Source organism: Pseudophryne corroboree, chromosome 6 (genome assembly GCF_028390025.1).
Source record: "Pseudophryne corroboree isolate aPseCor3 chromosome 6, aPseCor3.hap2, whole genome shotgun sequence".
In the NCBI taxonomy this organism is placed as follows: Eukaryota; Metazoa; Chordata; class Amphibia; order Anura; family Myobatrachidae; genus Pseudophryne; species Pseudophryne corroboree.
In genome coordinates, this window is record NC_086449.1 from 626,393,327 (window position 1) to 626,412,059 (window position 18,733).

Here is an 18,733-nt window from a genome sequence, read left to right on the forward strand (position 1 = left end):
GTCATAGTACAGAGCATGTCAAATCCAAAACACCAAATATCAGAAAAAAAAGGACTCCAAAACCTAAAATAAAATTGTCGGAGGAGAAGCGTAAACTTGCCAATATGTCATTTACGACACGGAGTGGCAAGGAACGGCTGAGGCCCTGGCCTATGTTCATGGCTAGTGGTTCAGCTTCACATGAGGATGGAAGCACTCAGCCTCTCGCTAGAAAAATGAAAAGACTCAAGCTGGCAAAAGCAGCACAGCAAAGAACTGTGCATTCTTCGAAATCCCAAATCCACAAGGAGAGTCCAATTGTGTCGGTTGCGATGCCTGACCTTCCCAACACTGGACGTGAAGAGCATGCGCCTTCCACCATTTGCACGCCCCCTGCAAGTGCTGGAAGGAGCACCCGCAGTCCAGTTCCTGATAGTCAGATTGAAGATGTCAGTGTTGAAGTACACCAGGATGAGGAGGATATGGGTGTTGCTGGCGCTGGGGAGGAAATTGACCAGGAGGATTCTGATGGTGAGGTGGTTTGTTTAAGTCAGGCACCCGGGGAGACACCTGTTGTCCATGGGAGGAATATGGCCGTTGACATGCCAGGTGAAAATACCAAAAAAATCAGCTCTTCGGTGTGGAGGTATTTCAACAGAAATGCGGACAACAGGTGTCAAGCTGTGTGTTCCCTTTGTCAAGCTGTAATAAGTAGGGGTAAGGACGTTAACCACCTCGGAACATCCTCCCTTATACGTCACCTGCAGCGCATTCATAATAAGTCAGTGACAAGTTCAAAAACTTTGGGTGACAGCGGAAGCAGTCCACTGACCAGTAAATCCCTTCCTCTTGTAACCAAGCTCACGCAAACCACCCCACCAACTCCCTCAGTGTCAATTTCCTCCTTCCCCAGGAATGCCAATAGTCCTGCAGGCCATGTCACTGGCAATTCTGACGATTCCTCTCCTGCCTGGGATTCCTCCGATGCATCCTTGCGTGTAACGCCTACAGCTGCTGGCGCTGCTGTTGTTGCTGCTGGGAGTCGATGGTCATCCCAGAGGGGAAGTCGTAAGCCCACTTGTACTACTTCCAGTAAGCAATTGACTGTTCAACAGTCCTTTGCGAGGAAGATGAAATATCACAGCAGTCATCCTGCTGCAAAGCGGATAACTGAGGCCTTGACAACTATGTTGGTGTTAGACGTGCGTCCGGTATCCGCCGTTAGTTCACAGGGAACTAGACAATTTATTGAGGCAGTGTGCCCCCGTTACCAAATACCATCTAGGTTCCACTTCTCTAGGCAGGCGATACCGAGAATGTACACGGACGTCAGAAAAAGACTCACCAGTGTCCTAAAAAATGCAGTTGTACCCAATGTCCACTTAACCACGGACATGTGGACAAGTGGAGCAGGGTAGGGTCAGGACTATATGACTGTGACAGCCCACTGGGTAGATGTATGGACTCCCGCCGCAAGAACAGCAGCGGCGGCACCAGTAGCAGCATCTCGCAAACGCCAACTCTTTCCTAGGCAGGCTACGCTTTGTATCACCGCTTTCCAGAATACGCACACAGCTGAAAACCTCTTACGGCAACTGAGGAAGATCATCGCGGAATGGCTTACCCCAATTGGACTCTCCTGTGGATTTGTGGCATCGGACAACGCCAGCAATATTGTGTGTGCATTAAATATGGGCAAATTCCAGCACGTCCCATGTTTTGCACATACCTTGAATTTGGTGGTGCAGAATTTTTTAAAAAACGACAGGGGCGTGCAAGAGATGCTGTCGGTGGCCAGAAGAATTGCGGGACACTTTCGGCGTACAGGCACCACGTACCGAAGACTGGAGCACCACCAAAAACTACTGAACCTGCCCTGCCATCATCTGAAGCAAGAAGTGGTAACGAGGTGGAATTCAACCCTCTATATGCTTCAGAGGTTGGAGGAGCAGCAAAAGGCCATTCAAGCCTATACAATTGAGCACGATATAGTAGGTGGAATGCACCTGTCTCAAGCGCAGTGGAGAATGATTTCAACGTTGTGCAAGGTTCTGATGCCCTTTGAACTTGCCACACGTGAAGTCAGTTCAGACACTGCCAGCCTGAGTCAGGTCATTCCCCTCATCAGGCTTTTGCAGAAGAAGCTGGAGACATTGAAGGAGGAGCTAACACGGAGCGATTCCGCTAGGCATGTGGGACTTGTGGATGGAGCCCTTAATTCGCTTAACAAGGATTCACGGGTGGTCAATCTGTTGAAATCAGAGCACTACATTTTGGCCACCGTGCTCGATCCTAGATTTAAAGCCTACCTTGGATCTCTCTTTCCGGCAGACACAAGTCTGCTGGGGTTGAAAGACCTGCTGGTGACAAAATTGTCAAGTCAAGCGGAACGCGACCTGTCAACATCTCCTCCTTCACATTCTCCCGCAACTGGGGGTGCGAGGAAAAGGCTCAGAATTCCGAGCCCACCCGCTGGCGGTGATGCAGGGCAGTCTGGAGCGACTGCTGATGCTGACATCTGGTCCGGACTGAAGGACCTGACAACGATTACGGACATGTCGTCTACTGTCACTGCATATGATTCTCTCAACATTGATAGAATGGTGGAGGATTATATGAGTGACCGCATCCAAGTAGGCACGTCACACAGTCCGTACTTATACTGGCAGGAAAAAGAGGCAATTTGGAGGCCCTTGCACAAACTGGCTTTATTCTACCTAAGTTGCCCTCCCACAAGTGTGTACTCCGAAAGAGTGTTTAGTGCCGCCGCTCACCTTGTCAGCAATCGGCGTACGAGGTTACATCCAGAAAATGTGGAGAAGATGATGTTCATTAAAATGAATTATAATCAATTCCTCCGCGGAGACATTGACCAGCAGCAATTGCCTCCACAAAGTACACAGGGAGCTGAGATGGTGGATTCCAGTGGGGACGAATTGATAATCTGTGAGGAGGGGGATGTACACGGTGATATATCGGAGGGTGATGATGAGGTGGACATCTTGCCTCTGTAGAGCCAGTTTGTGCAAGGAGAGATTAATTGCTTCTTTTTTGGGGGGGGTCCAAACCAACCCGTCATATCAGTCACAGTCGTGTGGCAGACCCTGTCACTGAAATGATGGGTTGGTTAAAGTGTGCATGTCCTGTTTTGTTTATACAACATAAGGGTGGGTGGGAGGGCCCAAGGACAATTCCATCTTGCACCTCTTTTTTCTTTTCTTTTTCTTTGCATCATGTGCTGATTGGGGAGGGTTTTTTGGAAGGGACATCCTGCGTGACACTGCAGTGCCACTCCTAAATGGGCCCGGTGTTTGTGTCGGCCACTAGGGTCGCTAATCTTACTCACACAGTCAGCTACCTCATTGCGCCTCTTTTTTTCTTTGCGTCATGTGCTGATTGGGGAGGGTTTTTTGGAAGGGACATCCTGCGTGACACTGCAGTGCCACTCCTAGATGGGCCCGGTGTTTGTGTCGGCCACTAGGGTCGCTAATCTTACTCACACAGCTACCTCATTTCGCCTCTTTTTTTCTTTGCGTCATGTGCTGTTTGGGGAGGGTTTTTTGGAAGGGACATCCTGCGTGACACTGCAGTGCCACTCCTAGATGGGCCCGGTGTTTGTGTCGGCCACTAGGGTCGCTAATCTTACTCACACAGCTACCTCATTGCGCCTCTTTTTTTCTTTGCGTCATGTGCTGTTTGGGGAGGGTTTTTTGGAAGGGACATCCTGCGTGACACTGCAGTGCCACTCCTAGATGGGCCCGGTGTTTGTGTCGGCCACTAGGGTCGCTTATCTTACTCACACAGCGACCTCGGTGCAAATTTTAGGACTAAAAATAATATTGTGAGGTGTGAGGTATTCAGAATAGACTGAAAATGAGTGTAAATTATGGTTTTTGAGGTTAATAATACTTTGGGATCAAAATGACCCCCAAATTCTATGATTTAAGCTGTTTTTTAGTGTTTTTTGAAAAAAACACCCGAATCCAAAACACACCCGAATCCGACAAAAAAAATTCGGTGAGGTTTTGCCAAAACGCGTTCGAACCCAAAACACGGCCGCGGAACCGAACCCAAAACCAAAACACAAAACCCGAAAAATTTCAGGCGCTCATCTCTACTATTACACACCGCGGTTTAGCTTCACCAACAGTGTCGCTCAATACGAGTATGAGTTGGAAATAATATACTGTGGTCTGACTGGCAGTGTCACAGTATTATGAAAATAAAATAAAAATTGTATAGTGACTGGGGTACAGCACAAACCAAAAAAAATATAGTTTTTTTGTAATTTTAGGCTTTTTGTTTTTAGCTTTTGTTATTTTAATTTTACACTGAGGCGGAGCCCCTAGATGGATGGACAGATCACCCCTTTCAGATAAAGCAGACAGAGCACCCCTTTCTCAGATACAGCAGAGCACCCCTTTCAGATACAGCAGACAAAGAGAGCACCCCTTTTTCCCTTTTTCAGGTACAGCAGACAGGGAGCACCCCTTTCAGATACAGCAGACAGAGCACCCCTTTCAGATACAGCAGACAGAGAGAGAACCCCTTTCAGATACAACAGACAGAGCACCCCTTCCAGATACAGCAGACAGAGAGAGAACCCCTTTCAGATACAGCAGACAGAGAGAGCACCTTTTCTTCAGATACCTCAGACAGAGACCACCCCTTTCAGATACAGCAGACAGAGAGAGCACCCCTTTTTCAGATACAGCAGACAGAGAAAGCATCCTTCTCAGATACAGCATACAGAGCACCTCTTTCAGATACAGCTGACAGACAGAGCACCCCTTTCAGATACAGCAGACAGAGAGAGTGCATCCGCCCCACGCCAGACAACACAGTACTGAGACAGACTTGGGACTTACTGTATATAGAATCCAAAACCCGCGAGAATTCGACAGCGGGAAGATGGCGATCGGCCTCGCTTTGGGATCCAAGTAAGGTGGGAAGTCCCGAGCTGGGCTCGGATCCCAATGTTCTAGTGGGTTCGGTTCTCTGAGAACTGAACCTGCTCATCTCTAATTATAAGTATGGGAAATGCGATCTGGTTACTAAAAAAAGTGAATTAAAGAGTTTTTGAGCATTTTTTTTATGTGTAAAGGTTAATACTGTAAATCTGAAAGTGTGGCACTTGTCGGCAAGAAATGTCATCTTCAGTACAGGTGATTTCTGAACAATGGACAAGCCACATTTGCAATGGGTGTTTGAGGAACTTTATCTTCAGCAGCTAATGTCCTCCAGATGTAAAATCCAAACCTTCAGGTGTGCTATGAAGTTATCCTGGAATTTTGTGAGGTTATCTGTTCCATTCTGTATTTGTAAATTCTTGTGGATTAATATTTACAGTAGTTTCAACATTTTTTATTATTCTTCATTCATTCTTTAGTCTATTACATATACAAGATGGATTAAAGAAGACTCTTGTTTAGGTGCACTCTTGTTAAAGTTATTATGACAATATTAAAACATAACGTTTATTATAAATGATTAAAATAAGTTCAGTATCCACTCATTCTCCCCATGGAGTTGGTACACAAAAACAAAAACAAAGCACAAACAAAACAAACACATTGGTAGGATAAAATATAAGGTATGTTCTGGTTTGGTCTATACCCAAATAGACTGGCATAGGGATGTAGGCACAGTCGTCATACATCTATCTTATGCCTTACCAGTACAAGCAATGCTTGTTTTAATGGGACCTCAATAGGTCAGTCATGAATAGGTACCTAATGCAATGGGAGTATCTGTTCCATATGTCCGCTATCACATATCATTCTCCAATGTCTAGGATGCTTTGTTGACACATAAGCTTATCTCAATATCTGAGATGTTTAGTCAGCACATAAACCTATAGGGTATGCCTATGTATCACTTGGGTTATCAGAATTATTAATTAAATACCTATCTGAGATAAATCAAAAGATAGGTCAGAGTTGGAAGGAAGAAGCAGTGGTGATCCTGCTGTTGGTATTGAGTTGGAAAGGACAATCTCAAATTACTACACTGGGTATTCTCTGAGGGTCACCCAACAGATACTGACCCAGCCCATCACCGTTTTGCTTCCAAGATCGGACGAGATTGGGCTCTGGCGGTGAGGTATGATAGTAAACCATGAATAGAGTATTCCACTCACCAATGAGAGTGCACCTATTCAGTAGATTTCAGAAAAAGATGTGGATCTGCTGTCTACGTTAGACCAAGGATTATTCCTTGGAATCGTAGATGAGAGTCCACGAAATAGGATAAAGATTTGAAAAGACAAATTTGAAGAAAAAAGAAAAGATGAAAAGAATAAATGAGATTTCACATATAAATTGTATTCAGTGTGTGGGTTATGTCTTACCCACTTGTGATATCCCTAAATAGGTTTAATGCGATTAAAACATTCCATAGAGAATCTTTTATCCGTATGTAATCTCAGTTTATGCAACATATAAGGCTATGCCAACCAAAATCTCCTAGTTCAAATTCTACGAGAGAATATGTGAAAGAAACACTGTAACAATCAATTTCTTGGACTTCCGGTTCCGGCGCCCATGTGAGGTGAAGCTGATTGCTGCAGCTCTCCTGCACCCTCGGTAACCGGAGCACACAGCGCCTCCCGCTCGCGGCTTTTCTCCGCGCCTGGCGCACACTACCTGTGGGAAAGTGCTGGGGATTGGACGGAAAGGTTTCTGTCCTCCCCCATGCCCCCTAAAGCCCAGAGATCGAGGTCTGAAAAACAGAAGGGGGAATCCAAGATGGCCGCCGCACCTAGCTAACAAACAAGTTTGCAGGCTGCTGGCAGCATTAAACAGGCTTCTGCAAAACACATTTCTCCCTCAGGTGAGCCCAGAGCCGGCCCTAACTAATATGATGCCCTAGGCAAGATTTTGGCTGGTGCCCCCTAGTACCACCGCTAGTTCCGCCTCTGACCCTGCACCCCTTTCCCAGCACCATCACCCCCCACCCATAGCAGACCTTTTTTTGTTTTTATACCCCCTGTAATTTATATAAGAACAGTGTGCACATTCGGAGCACAACCCAAAAAGGTGTGTGTGTTTGCTGGGAAGGGGCATGGCCACACAATAGTACCCCCAATTCAACTTATGCCTCACAGTAGTTCAACTTTATTCACAATTTATAATGCGATAGTGTCCCTTATTCACATTGCATCACACAGTAGTACCACTTTACCTTATATACGTTACTCCTCACAGTAGTGCCCCTCATTCACATAACATCATACTGAATTGCTCCTTATTCACATTACACCACACCATATTGTTCTTTATTCTCATTACCCCACACCATATTGCTCCTTATTCACATTAGACCACACAGTAGTGCCCTTTCTATACGTTACGCCACACCACACAGTAGAGCACTTTATACACATAATGCTACACATTGGTAATGCATTTATACACATAATACCACACAGTAATGCCCCTTACACATATGACACACATTATTAATGTCCTTATAAACATAATGCGCCTTACACATTATGCCAACCCTTATAAATGTCCTTATGCACATAATTTCCCTTACACATATGCCACATACTGTTAATGCCCATAATGACACACTTTGGGTGAGATTCAAATGACATCACGCCCAATTTCCTTCTAAAATGATCTTCGTTATTGTGCATATTGCGCCCATAGTGATCAGGTTTAGCTGTGTAAAGGGTTGGGTGCCTCCCTACTCCGGAGGTAGCAAGCTGAAATAATGATACTACGCCCCTGAGGGCAGAAACAGAATGGGTGTGAAAAGGGGTGAAAATAATTGAATCTCCCCCATAATGTGCCTTACACATGTGCCGCACATTATTAGTTCCCTTATACACTTAATGACACACATAGTGCCCCTTACACATATGTTACACATTACTAATGCCCTTATACACATAATGACACATATAGTTCCATGCGTGAGTCAACTGGCAGCTCTGCTAACGTCGGGTGCACATTTTTTTATGAAAATGCATCTTATTTGAATTTCTATGTGGCTAGGATGCACAAGCAGTTTCTGCTGATTAAAATGATATGTGGCATGCCTATTCTGTGTGCATCTGTGGCTGTATCTGCATACAAAATGCTACACACAGAATATAGGCATGCCACATATCATTTTAATCAGCAGAAGCTGCTTGTGCCCCTAGGCATACCAGATGCCCTAGGCAATTGCCTAGTTTGCCTATACCTAAGGCCGGCTCTGGGTGAGCCTGACTGTGCCCCTGCCTCTCCAGTGACTTATGCTGATGTAGTGAGAGCTGTTAAGGATGCCATGGAGCCTATCATGGATGCACATGCTGCTAAAATGCAGCAGGCAGTAAAAGATCTAAAATCCCAAATCAAGCAGTTATCTAAGACTGTTCTAACAAATGAACAAAGGCTGGGGGAGACTTTTCAGGATGTTGGGGATCTTAAGCACAGATATGATGAGCTCCAGAAATCTCACTTCCAGCTGCTGAACAAGGTTGACGATCTTGAAAATAGATCGAGGAGATCGAATCTTCGGGTGCTGGGGCTCCCTGAGTCACTGAAAGGTCCTGATTTGACTCTTTTTTTTTACAAATGTTCCTCCTTGATTTGTTGCATATCTAAGATGAATGCACTGGCTTAGTTATCGAGAGAGCCCACAGACTGGGTCCCCCACGTTCTTCACCTAATAGCAGACCACGTGTGGTTATATTTAAATGTCTGAACTTTCTCCATAAGGAGGCAATATGGACAGCATCCAGGAGGCATAGGAATTTACAATGGGAGGGAGCTCGTTTGGCCATTTTCCAGGACTACTCCGCGGAGGTTTCCCGGGCACGTCGGGAATTTACCCCCCTTTGCTCCCGTTTGGTAAAGGCGAATAAAAAATTTGCTCTGCTCTTCCCTGCAAGACTACGCCTGTTTGATGGAAATTCTTTCCGGGACTTTAGAAATCTTGCAGATGCAGAGGCTTATGTTTCTGAGGCATCCAAGGCAGATGACGACTCCTCTCAGGCGGATGACACCATGGATCGAGATGGCTGAGTATTGCTCCTGGACTTCTCTGTTTCCGGTTATGTCTGCCAATTTAATTATTGCTGTAGAATCTGCTGCAGGTGTTTTTTCCCCCAAAAGAGACTGGTCATACAGCGGGCTGAACCTTTTTGCCTTGTTTTATGTTTTAGATTTTTCTTATTCATCTATTGTCTTTTTGTGGCTATGTAATCTTTCTAGAATGCTTATATATGCTTAGCGGAGATATCTCCCCCTTCTTCTTATGTGACAGGCTGCGTTTTTCTTTTTCTGTAACATGCTCTGTGTGCTCTGATATTTTCTTGTTATTTTTCCTATGTATAGTTTCATATATTAAGTTGCCGAGAGTGGGTAAGGGCGCCCCCTCCCTCATTTTTTCCTCAGGTTTTCATAATTCTGGCTGGCTCATTGGCGGTCTATGACGGCCTCTGTGCTTGCTTGAACCGGTTGTTCTCATTTTCTGAAGTTATGATTGTCCTTAGCAGGACTTTCTTTCACAATGTTAATGTTATATTTTGTGTGTTTTCTATGTTTCTGTCCCTTTTTTCTTCTCCCCCTCCCCTTCTTTTCCTTATGTGTCCACCCCGGTATGTTTTGTATCCGTTTTTCGGCGGCTGTAGATATTATGGTTACTGCGCAGGTTTTCAGGTTTTCCCAGTTAATTTGATGCATGGCTAGTTTGAGTGTCGGCACGTGGAATGTGGGAGGGATCAACCCCCCAGCTAAACGCAGAAAGATTTTGCTCTATCTTCGGAAGGTGGGGATGGATGTTGTTTTCATTCAGGAATCTCACCTTATGCCAAATGAGATGGTAAAACTGAACACTATGGGTTGGTCTGTATTAGCCTCTTCCTCCTTCTCTTCTAAGGCTAGGGGAGTGATTATTTTAGCACGGCACACGGTCCCTATCTCTGTCCATGCGATTTTAGATGACACTCAGGGTCGGTATGTACTGGCAGATGTCACATTGTATGCACCCAGGTTCCTACTTTGTAATATTTATGCTCCCAATCAGTACTCTAAGCAATTTTATACAAACATGGGCCCTCATTCCGAGTTGTTCGCTCGCAAGGCGAATGTAGCAGAGTTACACACGCTAAGCCGCCGCCTACTGGGAGTGAATCTTAGCTTCTTAAAATTGCGACCGACGTACGCGCAATATTGCGATTACAAACGAGTTAGCAGTTTCAGAGTAGCTCCAGACTTACTCTGCCTGTGCGATCATTTCAGTGCTTGTCGTTCCTGGTTGACGTCACAAACACACCCAGCGTTCGCCCAGGCACTCCCACCGTTTCCCCGGCCACTCCTGCGTTTTTTCCGGAAACGGTAGCGTTTTCAGCCACACGCCCCTGAAACGCCGTGTATCCGCCCAGTAACACCCATTTCCTGTCAATCACATTACGATCGCCGGAGCGAAGAAAAAGCCGTGAGTAAAAATACTTTCTTCATAGTAAAGTTACTTGGCGCAGTCGCAGTGCGAACATTGCGCATGCGTACTAAGCGGATTTTCACTGCGATGCGATGAAAAATACCGAGCGAACAACTCGGAATGAGGGCCATGGTCACTAAGCTACTAAGCTACTCTGAAATTCCTATAATCCTGGGTGGAGATTTTAATTTATATTCTTCTCCAACCTTGGATAAATCCCCCCCCCCTCGTGCTCCCCCCTCGTTACCACGTATTGGTATCCCCTATATTTGCTCGCAGTTGTCCTTAGTGGATGTGTGGCGCGCATGCTACCCATTAGAAAGGGAATTTACATGCCTCTCAGTTGCGCACCACACGTTCTCGAGGATTGATTATCTGCTGTTATCTGACACCTTTTTCTCAAAAGTGGCTGACTCTAAAATTGAGGATATCTGTATTTCGGACCATGCTTTATGCTGGATGAAATTGATGGTCTTCTCAGAAAAATCCCCTTTTTGCTCCTGGCACTTCCCCTCTCATTTAAGTGGCTCTCTGAAATTCCGCTCCTCATTAGATGCAGCGTGGCTGGATTATCATACGCATAATGGAGAAACTCTGAGCGATGATCCTGCTCATTTCTGGCAGGCGTCAAAATCAGTTATTCGGGGGCACATTATGTCCTATAGTAAAAAAAGGGATTTAGATTTAAACTCGCAATATTTGGAAGCCCAGGCGGCTCTTACTCACTCTTTTCAGGAATTTAAATCATCCCCCTCCCCTTCTACTAGCGAACGGTACCTTACACAAAAAACACTGTTTGATACCCTCCTTTCTCAAATGGAAGCTAAATATTCATTTTCAAGAGACTGTGGCATTTACAGATATGTTAATAAGTCTGGCAAACTGTTATCCCATTTGTTAAAAGGCAGACACCCTAAAGTGGTCATTCACTCTCTGCTCACCCAAGGTGGGGACAGAGTACGGACCTCGGCCGAGATTGCTGAGGTGCTACAGTCTTTTTATACCACTCTTTATGCACGTCCTGTTATTAACCAGACCCACAAGTCTAGCTTTTGGTCTTCTACTGATCTGCCTCAAATGTCAGAGTCACACTGTACCTCTCTTCTTGCACCTTTCACCACTGAGGAAGTTTCTTTAGCAATAGCTGGACTGAAGACTGGGAAGACTCCAGGCCCTGACGGTTTCGCCAATGACTACTATAAAATTCTATCTACTAGACTGTGCGAACCTCTTTCTGTCTTATTTAATTCTTTTATGCAGGGTGCTTCCTTGCCCCAATATTTTAATTCCGTAGTCATAAAGGTTATCCCGAAGCCTGGCCGGGATCCTGAGTCTCCCAGTTCTTATCGTCCGATCTCCCTTCTAAACACGGATTATAAATTGTTCACTAAAATCCTCTCGAATAGACTCAAATTCATAGTCCCTTATATAGTTCATACAGACCAGACTGGATTTGTCTGGGGTCGGCAATCAGTGAGCAATATCCGAAAGGTCTTGACTGTTATGCAGGCCTTTCAGCTTTCCAAACCCACTGACACTAATGTATTATTGACACTTGATGCCGAAAAGGCGTTTGACCTGGTCACCTGGGACCATCTGTATGAAACGCTCCACCGCTTTGGTGCACCTGAGGACTTTGTCTCTCTTATTTCCCGATTATATGAATCTCCCTCCACTCAAGTTTTGGGGAATGGTATCCTCTCATCCCCTTTTCTTATCCAGAGTGGCACACGTCAGGGCTGCCCCTTGTCACCTTTATTATTTGCCTTAGCTTTAGAACCCCTAGCTGTTTCCCTGAGAAATTCTCCCAGATTTACAGGCATAAAAATAATGGACACCATGGTAAAATTATCACTGTATGCTGACGACATGCTTCTATTTATTTCTCATCCTGATACGTCCATCCCTGCGATTGTCTCCCTGATTGAACAATTTGGTTCCTTTGCGGGATACAAAATTAATATATCTAAATCCGAGCTTCTCCTCCTTTCAGGAGACTCTTCCTTCTTTCCATTACACCCGGTCCTGTCTCGATTTCCAGTGGCTCGAGATAGTCTTAGATATTTAGGGGTTCAGATCCCTACTTCCCTCCCGGATCTATATGCGGTTAATTTTGGTCCTATTTTGTCCAAGGTGTCTAAAATCCTTACAGACTGGGCGTCTCTGCCCTTGTCTCTTATGGGTCGCGCAGAAGTTATTAAATCTGTTGTTTTTCCCAAGATTGCTTATTTTCTTCTTATGCTCCCTATTGCCCTTGTTGAGAAAGATGTCCTTTTTCTTAAACAGTGTTTCACTAGATTTCTATGGGCAGGTAAATGACCAAGAGTCCCCTACGCTAGGTTGCAGCTATTACGTGAAGAGGGAGGTATGGGAATCCCGGATCCTGTTCTATTTAGTAGAGCAGCGATGTACCGGTATATCACAGACTGGCTTTGGGGCAGATCAGTATTTACGAACTTGCCACTTGAACTGGCCGTATTCCATCCTTTCTCCCCTGCTGCACTCTTACACACCCCAAACTCCCGTCTCCCATCTGAGATAAAACATAATATTTTATTTTGGCATACATATCGAGCATGGCAGGTCACTCACACTAAAGCCCAGAGAAAACCTGACACCTCTCTTCACTCTACGTTTTGGGGTAACCCATGTTTCCTTCCTGGCCTTGATAACGCACATTTTTTGAGTTGGAGAGAAATGGGGATCACAGCTATTAGAGACATATACGACCCAGGAGGCAACGCAGTGCTTTCTTTCTCTGATATCCAGATAAAATTTGGTCTTTCCCACCGGGAATTTTTTATGTACTTGCAGGCTAGACACTTTGCTCAATTCCAGTCTCACCCAATGATTTCTGAGGCTACCACAGACCCGCTGCGCACCTTAATTGTGCTTACTAAAGATTGTCCTTACCATCTTAGTTACTTCAGAAACACCTTTAGGGTCTCATATAGAGACCAGCTCTGGGATTCCGCGTTGTCTTCATGGTCCTGAGATATCCCCAATATGGGATCGTGCGCTGAATTGTTAGATAACATTTTACCCACTTTTAGGTTCTTATACTCTGCCTCTTTGCAAGAGGTTCACTTGAAGACGCTCCAAAGGGCATATATAGCGCCTAATCAGAGTGCACACATGGTCCCAGACGACACTGGCTGTTGCATCAAATGTACTGCGCAAAGTGCCACCTTGTACCACAATATGTGGTCTTGCCGGAAAATATCTAAGTTTTGGTACAAGGTGGTCGCTTATCTCAACACAGTATTTAACTTACGGTTAATAAAACGCCCGAAGGCTTGTTTGCTACTTGATTTTAGGGAGTGGTCTCTTGGGCCTGAAGATAGAGATATTGTTCCGGTACTCTCTGTTATCCTGACAATTGCCAAGAAACAAATTCTTAATAATTGGATCAAACCGTCTACCCCTTCTTTGATGGCTGTGAAACACATGACCCTCCGGATTATTTATTTTGAGAGGCATGCTACTCTTCCTGATATTGAATTGGGGGTCAGGTGATTTGCCAAGAAGTGGGAGAAGTATATTGATACTCTAGACCCGGATGTACAGTCGTTCATCTATAAACTTTTTGAGACCACAACGTGGTATCTATATAGACAAATCGATAGGGCCTCTTGACAACCTAGACCCATGTACTGTTCCTTTGGGACCTCCTGCTGTTTTCTTAGGAAATGCAATTATATTAATTTTAATACCCCATGCTGTATGTTTAGTCTGATGCCATATGGGTACTGAACCTTCTCTTTGGTTTGAATGGCTAACCATGCCTGAATTACTTCTTTAATATTTTTACTTAGGACTTCTTTGGCCGCTACTCATTCATGATATGATTATACTTGTATTGTTTTCCCCATTTGTTTCTCCCCCACCCCTCCTGTCTGTCTTCTTTACTGACCTCTCGGGTATACTGATGTCCTGTGAATCCTCAGGTAGAATTGTATGCTTAGCCTTAGGTATATGGTGATTTCTGATGCTGAGACGCACGTCGGTAATGTCTTCATCATTTCCTAGACCTCATGTAGGTTAAGATTGTTTATCCTTTACCTCTTACTCAAGCCTACAATTACCGACTATGTATCTGTGGTTTCACTGATGTGGCTTAAAAGCACCTTACGATGGATTATTGTAACTATACCGGTTTCTCTCCGGTTTTCGGCATGTCTGTATCATGAAGGTCTTCCCTGTTCTTGAATTTCTATAAAAAATCTAATAAAAATTGTTGGAAAAACAAAACAAAAAAAAAAACAATCAATTTCTTACAGAAATATATCATAGAAAAAGGCTAATATTGGTTCTTTTCTATGTGTGAAATTTACTGTGCGTCCTTTTTACCATGTATACACGGCCATCATCTCAAATATTCCACATCACATGAAATAGTAATACACAGTAATTGTAGTATTCTGAAAGAGTATTGCCATTCCTTATGCATGCAGGGTTATCACCATGATCTGAATATTCATATTTTGTAATGATCCTCACATGTATAGCCCCTCACATGTAGCAATATAGGGGATCATTTCCCAGTGCACATCTATAAACTTATCTGTACATCATATGGAGATCACTTATTTCAGGCAATATGTTATATAGTGTTTGCTGTATTGCCCACAGTCCCTAAGTGCTGTGAGAGGTCTCCTATATATCAATTAGAATTCTGATACCCTTGCAAAAGTTAGGAGTATAACAATATAAATTATGATACCGGATACCGCCCAGGTCCCTGGGTCAGTTGAAGAAACAGCTTGTTATAATGGCAGTCTCCCGAGATTAGGTCCTATTCCATGGCTTGCTGAAAAGGTTCAAGGTCCTATTACATGATTAGGTAGGAAAACGCGTTTCACCCGTCTTGCGGGCTTGCTCATTTCCAATGCAAGACGGATGAAACGCGTTTTCCTACCTAATCATGTAATAGGACCTTGAACCTTTTCAGCAAGCCATGGAATAGGACCTAATCTTGGGAGACTGCCATTATAACAAGCTGTTTCTTCAACTGACCCAGGGACCTGGGCGGTATCCGGTATCATAATTTATATTGTTATACTCCTAACTTTTGCAAGGGTATCAGAATTCTAATTGATATATAGGAGACCTCTCACAGCACTTAGGGACTGTGGGCAATACAGCAAACACTATATAACATATTGCCTGAAATGAGTGATCTCCATATGATGTACAGATAAGTTTATAGATGTGCACTGGGAAATGATCCCCTATATTGCTACATGTGAGGGTCTATACATGTGAGGATCATTACAAAATATGAATATTCAGATCATGGTGATAACCCTGCATGTGTAAGGAATGACAATACTCTTTCAGAATACTACAATTACTGTGTATTACTATTTCATGTGATGTGGAATATTTGAGATGATGGCCGTGTATACATGGTAAAAAGGACGCACAGTAAATTTCACACATAGAAAAGAACCAATATTCGCCTTTTTCTATGATATATTTCTGTAAGAAATTGATTGTTTCAGTGTTTCTTTCACATATTCTCTCATAGAATTTGAACTAGGAGATTTTGGTTGGCATAGCCTTATATGTTGCATAAACTGAGATTACATACGGATAAAAGATTCTCTATGGAATGTTTTAATCACATTAAACCTATTTAGGGATATCCCAAGTGGGTAAGACATAACCCACACACTGAATACAATTTATATGTGAAATCTCATTTATTCTTTTCATCTTTTCTTTTTTCTTCAAATTTGTCTTTTCAAATCTTTATCCTATTTCGTGGACTCTCATCTACGATTCCAAGGAATAATCCTTGGTCTAACGTAGACAGCAGATCCACATCTTTTTCTGAAATCTACTGAATAGGTGCACTCTCATTGGTGAGTGGAATACTCTATTAATGGTTTACTATCATACCTCACCGCCAGAGCCCAATCTCGTTCGATCTTGGAAGCAAAACGGTGATGGGCTGGGTCAGTATCTGTGGGGTGACCCTCAGAGAATACCCAGTGTAGTAATTTGAGATTGTCCTTTCCAACTCAATACCAACAGCAGGATCACCACTGTTTCTTCCTTCCAACTCTGACCTATCTTTTGATTTATCTCAGACAGGTATTTAATTAATAATTCTGATAACCCAAGTGATACATAGGCATACCCTATATGTTTATGTGCTGACTAAACATCTCAGATATTGAGATAAACTTATGTGTCAACAAAGCATCCTAGACATTGGAGAATGATATGTGATAGCGGACATATAGAACAGATACTCCCGTTGCATTAGGTACCTATTCATGCCTGACCTATTGAGGTCCCATTAAAACAAGCATTGCTTGTACTGGTAAGGCATAAGATAGATGTATGACGACTGTGCCTACATCCCTATGCCAGTCTATTTGGGTATAGACCAAACCAGAACATACCTTATATTTTATCCTACCAATGTGTTTGTTTTGTTTGTGCTTTGTTTTTGTTTTTGTGTACCAACTCCATGGGGAGAATGAGTGGATACTGAACTTATTTTAATCATTTATAATAAACGTTATGTTTTATTATTGTCATAATAACTTTAACAAGAGTGCACCCAAACAAGAGTCTTCATTAATCCATCTTGTTCCTGTTTTCCTCTGACTCTGGGTGCACCACCAGACTTCAATTAGAGATTTTTCTCTGTATAAAAGAATACTGGTTTTGAAACACACTGAATTGTGTAAGACTGGTGTGGAATCACCAACCTTTCCTGGTCTATTACATATAATCAGAGGTTCTCAAATATGGTCCTCAAGGCACCCCAATGGTCACCTGTGGCCAAGCATAGATAAATTTAAAACCTGGACCGCCGGGGTGCCTTGAGGAATGCATTTGAGAACCTCTGGCATATAAATTGTTCAAAATGTATGATTTCCTTATATTGCATTTGTGATGTGTGAATTTCTGTTAAGTTATGGATCTTGTATACTGTACGTTAGCAACCAGTATATAATGGTGGTCTCCATGACTTTGTATTGTAAGTTAAAAGTGGTATATATTTAGTGAATTGTTAACACATGGTAGGCTGACAAAGAAAATGAAAAACACAAAGTGTTGTACAGGAAAGAGGTTTTTTTTTTCTTCTAAAAACATTGCGCAAGCACAACGATAAAAAAAATGTATACTTTGGAGTTTGTGTAAGGTGCATCATCTGAGCTTGCTACAGTCTATTTCTTTATCAGAAACTAAAATATTCTAACTGGGATAAAAAAAAATGTGTTAAAGTAAATTGCTTGCTAAGGAGAGCCAATTATACTGATGAATGTGTTTCTTAAACCTGATAGCTAACATTTAACAATTGAAGCATTTTCCAATGCTACAATTACATAAAAATATCTTCAAGAACAACCTTCATACACTACCTTTTCGCAAACAGTAATATCTGTGTTTTCAATATGCTCAAACATAGAAATTGAGCATAATTGCTTAGAAAAGTCGCTCACCTGTTTGCATGTCTGTGCAGTGTGTTTTCACAATTGACATTGGAACCTTACATAGGTATCATTGTCTAAGCAGACAAAGGGGGTAATTCTGAGTTGATCGCAGCAGGAAATTTTTTAGCAATTGGACAAAACCATGTGCACTGCAGGGGAGGCAGATATAACATGTGCAGAAAGAGTTAGATTTGGGTGGGTTATTTTATTTCTGTGCAGGGTAAATACTGGCTGCTTTATTTTTACACTGCAAATTAGATTGCAGATTGAACACACCCCACCCAAATCTAACTCTCTCTGCACATGTTATATCTGCCTCCCCTGCAGTGCACATGGTTTTGCCCAACTACTAACGAAGTTCCTGCTGCGATCAACTCAGAATTACCCCCAAAGTATCTCTGTTGAGAGATTTCTGTCCTGATCAGTAAGTACACAATTGAGGACATATGCATGGCCTGTCCAGCTAAAGGTACACCCATGTTTCTACCCACTTTTGCAATAATATTTTAGCCATTCCCTGGCCAATCTTGGGACTGCCCATATTACTGATCTCCTGTGGAAGTCCTTTGCGTATGCTGTTCTCTTGCAATAGCTTTTCGCTAATATACACATGTGCGTACAGAGTAGTGACTTTCCAGCTGCTGCATGCATGCGCACAACTGAAACATCACTGTATTGAGTGAACATCATGATTGCGTACAAACATGAATTAGGCTTTCTATCAGGAAATTATAATACTGTACTTTGAAAGGCACGGGCCTGGGGCTGTATGGAGACACACATTTTCCTCTTTGGAAATAGATAGTTATGGACAGGAAATCAGGAGAATAGGCTTTGATCATGACACTCAGATGTTAGTTGAATTA

At 43.2% G+C, this 18,733-nt stretch overlaps 2 pseudogenes; one reads left to right on the top strand and one right to left on the bottom strand.

Annotated features, from left to right (window-relative positions):
* Positions 1-5,977: 5,977 nt before the first annotated feature.
* LOC134937632 (5S ribosomal RNA) lies at positions 5,978-6,095 on the bottom strand (annotated as a pseudogene).
* Positions 6,096-16,303: 10,208 nt separating this feature from the next.
* On the top strand, positions 16,304-16,421 carry LOC134937781 (5S ribosomal RNA; annotated as a pseudogene).
* Positions 16,422-18,733: the final 2,312 nt, after the last annotated feature.